The sequence below is a fragment of the Manacus candei genome, unplaced genomic scaffold, assembly GCF_025592945.1.
Source record: "Manacus candei isolate 608988 ecotype Guabito, Panama unplaced genomic scaffold, ASM2559294v1 h1tg000017l, whole genome shotgun sequence".
Classification (NCBI taxonomy): Eukaryota; Metazoa; Chordata; class Aves; order Passeriformes; family Pipridae; genus Manacus; species Manacus candei.
Genome location: NW_026138065.1, coordinates 22,470,988 through 22,476,987, shown reverse-complemented (window position 1 = coordinate 22,476,987; position 6,000 = coordinate 22,470,988). Strand labels below are relative to the sequence as shown.

Here is a 6,000-nt window from a genome sequence, read left to right as displayed (position 1 = left end):
CTTGTCTTTCTAGCCAAGCCAGAAAGCATCTTGAGTAGCTTGGGTTAAAAAAAAAAAAAGGTGCTTTCAATTTCAGACTCCTTAAAATGATGTTTGAAGGGTACAATACTCCAAAAAGGATTTCTTTTTTCCCCAACTCTTTTTCCATCTGCAGTAGGGATCTCACAATTTAAAATATGCTGTGGCTGAGAGCACAAAGCCCAGTAACAAAAAAGGTGTACACTAACTTCTCCCTGAATTTATCTCCCTATAAAAACTGGAATTGCAAAACCTGATTAGTAACAATATTAAGTGAAGGCAATTTTCTCTTTTATTGTATTTAAATGAGGAAAATTAAAGTATTAATGCTAATATTAAGGCTGAACAGAGGCAGTTGCAAAAAATAATTTAGTTTCAGCCCTTCTACATGCACCCATTCACAAACTCTTCTGCGCTAGTTACCTGGGCATTGGCAATGTTGTAACTTGTTATTATAGTAGGTGGTGTGAAAAGCAACACATAAGCGGGAAACTTGTCTCAGGGCTCTGCTGGAACGCTCTGCGGTCACAGAGTGGGTGGTGTGGTGTTGCAGCAGTTTGGGATGTTAACAGTGTGCAGGTAACAACTGGTCTTTGGTTGAAGAGGCACTTACACCCAGGCTACCATGGGTAGTTTAGGCGAGGCCTAGTTCTCGAAATACTTTTGCACGCGAGTTAAATCCCACATGTAAAAAGGTCCTCGGAATTTAGGGGTACTGCTCATGGAGTCCTACAGGATTTGGCTTTGAGAAGCGCAGGAATCCAGGGCAGGGGATGCGTGTGGCTGCCAGCCCCTGCCATGGCTGGGGACACCGCTGACATCCAGCCCTGTGGCCACACCGGCCCCGGGGCTGCCGCAGGCTCCAGCTCGCTCTGGTTTAACGCAAACCCTGCTGCCTTCAGGGGCAGCTGCTGGGCAGCCCCAGCAGCAGAGGTGGGAGCGATGGCTCAGGAGCCCCTCACCGAACCCTGCCAGGGTCTGCGCCAGCCCTTGGTTCTCCTCGGCAGCGACGCCATTGCGCCAGCCGGCTGCCGAACCGCCCGGGCTGCCCCGGCCCCGCAGCGCCGCCGGGGCATCCCGGCCCTCACCCGGGGCCGCGGGGCGCTGTGCGCCGGGGGCTCCCCCGCCTTCCCCTGCAAAGCCTTGCAGGGGACTGGGGGGGAGGCGCGGCGCCGGGCCTGCACGGCAGCAGCGGTGCGGCATCCTCGCTCCTCGCCCGGCCTCCTCCGGCATCCCGGGTGCTTTTCTTTTTTTTTTTTTTTGTCTTTTTTTTTTTTTTTTTTTTTTTTAAATATTCTGGTGGTTTTGTGTGTGTGTGTGGCTGTGCCCGCTCCCCCCGCCCCCGCCGGCCGCTCGGCACATGGCCTGCTGGCGGCCGGCAGCGCGTGTGTCCCCGCGTCCCCTGGGCGAGGTGTCCCGTCCGCCGCCCGCATCCCGGCCGTGGCGGGGGCTGGCACCCCCGCCCTCCCTTCCCATCCCCCCTTTTCGGCAGTCGCCTTTTTTTTTTTTTTTTTCCCCTCTCGGTTGTTTCTTTCTTTCTTTCTTTTTTCCCCCCTCCTCCCGCCCCCCCCGTGGTTTTGTATGTGTTTTTTCCAGATGGGACTTGGCGGTGACCGGCGAGGCTCGCCCGGCACTGAATGTCACCCTGAAGGTAAAATGAAAGACACGGAGATGAACGCATGCCTGCGCCCCGCGCCGCCGCTCCCCCGCGCCCGCCGGCGAGCGGCCGCCACCATCGCGGGGCGGCAGCCCCCGCCGCGCCCCGGATTTCCTGTCCCGGCTTTTTCGTTACTGCGCCTTAAAAAAAAAAAAAGACAAACCGAAAAATAACGATAAAAAAAAAAAATCCGCATGCGAAAGAGACGTGCACGTACCCGGTAACGAGCCCAGGAAAAACCCGGCCGCTTCCCCCTGCTCCTGCCAAGTTATCATTGGGAACACAGGCAGGCGCCGTGACGTCCCGGGTCAGGCCGAGTGCGGACCGGCGCTACCAAGGCGGCAGGGAGGCGCGGGGACGCAGCCGGGGCCGGGGCCGCGGGGACCGGGGCCGCCGCCGTCCGCCCGCCGCCGCCCGCTGCCCGCCGGGCCGCGCCCGCCGCCGCCACCGCCCCCCGCGCCCCCCGCGCCGCCGCCGCGGCGCCGCTCGGCCTCCCGCCCGCCGCCGGCTCCCCCCTCGCCGGCGGAGGTCGCGGGAGCCCAGTTAAAGGAGGCGTGTGTAAAGATTTTGCAATGTCCCTGCATGGTGTTGTAGACTTTCCTAGCAAAGAAACCGGCTTCGGCTTCTTTAAAATCCCCGACGACTCACCTGATTAACCTGCCTGCGGTTCTGAGCTGACCAGGTAAAGCGAGCCCCCCGCACCTCCCCGCACCCCCGCCAGCTGACATTGCATGGGGGGCATGTTTGTGCTTGGAGACGAGCCGCTGCCAGAAGCGCTTCCCCCCCCCCCCCGCCCCCTTCCACCTTCAGCCCTTGCCAATTGCACTTGCTCAGAGTCATTCCCCCCCCCAAAAAAAAGCCACCTTGGGAAAAAGCTGCACGACGGCACCAGCCACCCAGGGTTCAGTGGCTCTCGCCTCTCGGACGATTATTGAGAATTATTGGCCCGGGTGTGTGTATGGGGGGGGGTGGTGTGTAGGGGGAAGAAGGGAAGCAGGATGATTTTTTTTTTGCTGCTGACAGATCCTACCCCGGCAGATTTTATGTGCGTGTGTCCCTCCCGCCCAGGGTCAGGAGTGCCGGGAAAAGTGACGAGGCTTTAGCCAGCAAAGAGTTTGGGGCCGGGGTCCCGGGGTGTCTCCCGCAGCTGCGAGCGGAGAAGGGGGACTGGACTCTCCAAGCCTGTGCCGGGGCGCGTGTGACTGTCGCGGCTGCTGCCCCGTGCCGCCCTGACCCCCCGCCGTGTCCCCCCCGGGAGCCCCGAAGTGTCCCGGCTGCGGCGCGGGGCGAGGCCGGCGGGGGGGCCCGTCCTCGTCCCCGTCCCTCCTCCGCCGCTCGCTCCCTGCTGGAACACTTGTGCGGGCGGCCGGCGGGAGCGGCGCAGGCCCGGGGGGAGCCCTGCCTGCCGGGCGGGGGTCACCGTGCCGCGCTGCCGGCCCCGGGCGGCGGGAGTGGCGGCGTGGCCGCCCCACGCGGGACGCGCTCCGCCCGTGCCGGGCTGTCGGGACCCGCGGGCGGACACGCGCACACAAAGGCGGCGGGGCCGCTCGCTCCCAGGATCAGCAAGGGGCGAAGGAAAGTGTGCAAAGTCCACGTAGTGCCCGCTCCTCCTGGCACTTGGCCCTCCCAGCGCTGGCCATGGGGAGGAAGGGGGTTTGGGGAAGCGGCTGCGTGTGGGGTCTGAATGTGACCTGGCTGCGAGAGATTTTCTTTCTTTTTTTTTTTTTTTTTTTTTTTAAATTTTATTTTATTATTTATTTTCCCATGGACATTAATGCCATGAAGGAGCGAGTGGTCTGGAGGTATATTTTGAAGTGCTGAAGGGGATGCTCTCCGAGTCCTGGGTCTAGTTAATATGTTTCTCGTGATCCCAAAGAAGAGAGGACTGCATTTAAGGGATGACTAAATAATGGGGGAGGCAAGTAAAAATGAGTAGAATATAAAGGACAGGAAAATGAAGGTGAATGGTAGTGTGGGAAGGCAGGCACTGAGCTGCTTGAGGTTTCTCTCCTGTAATCCTCCCTCTCTCCTATATCGCCCCCCTGTCTCAACTCCCCTCCCCCCCATCCTGTCTTTTCATACTGTTAAGGAGAACCTAATAGCCAACATAACGTAACAGAAAAACAGCTGACCCCCTGCCCTGCTTCAACCTATCACCGTCTGTGACCGGGAGGGAAATACGAGTGCCGTTGTATAAACCCACCAAAGTTTTAAGCATTTATTAGCCACCCTGTTTATAATACAAAGTGTAAAACTTGCCTGATACATTTCGTTGTTACTTCCCTGTTTTATTTCAGAGATCAAAATGTTCCAGTGTAGCATACCTACGCTCACTTTCAGAATGAGAGTAGTTTACACTTTAACCTACATTACATTGTACACGGTCCACGCATTGCATTTCCACTGAAAATAGCCAAAGACTTGGAATGACAAAGCGACTCGTGGTTATGATCTTTCTTGTGTGAGAGCATCGAGGTAGCTGTGGTTCAGCATGCTGGGGAGGGGGGCTCTGTGGTGTGAGGTGTTTCATGTCTGTACAGGAATCTGGCCTGTCTCCTTTTAGAGGACTTTACAGTTTAAAATGTGCCAGGGGCAGGAGAAGGTAAACACGACATTCAGCGCGCTCATTATCAAAACAGGGAAAACAAATCGATTGCATTAACTGTGTGTGCAGTATCACAGTTATTCCACAGTATTTTGTCAGAAATTAAAAGGTTACCACTAGAGTACTATATCCCTATCTTCAGCCTGGCACCACTTATTACTGCAATAGTATTTCAATATTAAGTGATCTTGGAGATATTTCGTCTTTCATTTTGAATCCCGAATTTGAATCAGCATTAGGATGTCAGGGCTGTGAGATAAGGTATAACAAACTAAGTAGACAGCTGAAGGGCTCCTGCTGAAGGTGTTGCTGAGAAGGATATCTTGGGCCGTTCGCAGTAACCTTGTTTACAGGGACATTTCAATTGCAACCTGAATTTCAGAGAGAGGCTGCCTGGACTAATGCCTGCGTGTCTGAAACCCATCACGAGTGCCTTTTGCACTCTAAACCTTCCCTCTACCTTCCTTGCATACTCGTAAAAACTTTTCTGGAAGGTTAGGATGATTTTCTGATATGAAAATTAAGATGTTTTCCTAAGAGGAACATTGCTCTTTGAACTGGTGTACATTAGCAACAAAGTATTCATGAGGTTTGATTTTTTTTTTGGTTCTCTGATGTGTCAGGATCAGTAGTTGCACCAGTCTTTTTAGCTTCATGTATGCGGCTTTGATTTATTATATTTAAGCCTTAGTGGTTTTGAACGTATTTTGCAGCACATGAAGTCGGTTCAAGTCAGAATGTGAAAAAGAGGCATATTGTAACAAGGAACAGTTTTGTAGTGATCTGCTAATTTTTTATTTTCTTTTCCTAAAGCTGTTCCAGGAAAATCACGTGCATTTAGCGAGTGGGTGCTAAATGCCAGCAGCCACATTGATGAAGAAAAATGCTGTTGAAATACTTTGGAATAATAAATAGGATATGTAATGGTCAACCACAAGATAAACATTTTACACTGTGTTTTTATGGCTCTAAATTGGCTGCATTGTAAACCAAGCTTACTACTCTATTAAGTCATCAGAGTTTTCAATTATTTAAGATTTTCAGTCAAGCCATCTAATACAGTCTTCATCGTCCCTATCAGAAAATTATGCATAAGGTTGTAATTCCTTGTTGTTGGCATGTGAGGGCTTTGTTGTGGTTGGGGGTTTAACTTTGTCTTATCAGGACAAATATTACAAATCATGCACACAGGAAAAAAATTATATGGAAATAGCCCCAGTCCTACGAAATGGGTATAGTTACAGCACTGAAATGTACCTAATACAATTTGAGATCCACTCACTAAGAAACCTTGACAGTATCTGCCTTGCAGGTACCGTGCATTTGGAAATACTATATCTCCATTTAAATGCAGATCTTCAGTTTTCTCCAGGGGGCAGTTGGCGAATCTTTCGATTGAACCACTGGTACTAGAAAAACTAACTGAAGATTTACCTGTGAACAAGAGACCCTTTCAAGTCTGCTTTTTTGAAATAATGATTATAAAATTTACTAATATTGCAATTTTATATTGATTTTGAATGCCTTTTCAAAATTTGCAGGGAAGGAATAGTGCCTTTTACTCAAGGTAGGCCAATGTCTGCATGCTTGTTTAGCAATCTTAACAGAGATAACTGCTACAAATAACTTCTTTGTTTTTACATGGGTATTGTGTTTGCATGTGGGTTTTGTCAAATGGACAGAGCAGTCTTGCTTTGATTTTGACCTAGATTCCTCCTGA

General features: G+C 51.9%; 1 protein-coding gene across 11 annotated transcripts in view; it reads left to right on the top strand.

Annotated features, from left to right (window-relative positions):
* The first annotated feature begins 2,124 nt into the window (after positions 1 to 2,124).
* The window catches only part of ESRRG (estrogen related receptor gamma), a 379,094-nt gene continuing 375,218 nt past the window's right edge, over positions 2,125 to 6,000 (top strand). For all 11 annotated transcript variants that reach the window (XM_051782962.1, XM_051782947.1, XM_051782968.1 and 8 more), the window contains exon 1: positions 2,125 to 2,357. The gene's annotated coding sequence lies outside the window, so the exon portion shown is untranslated. The remainder of the gene's footprint in view (positions 2,358 to 6,000) is intronic.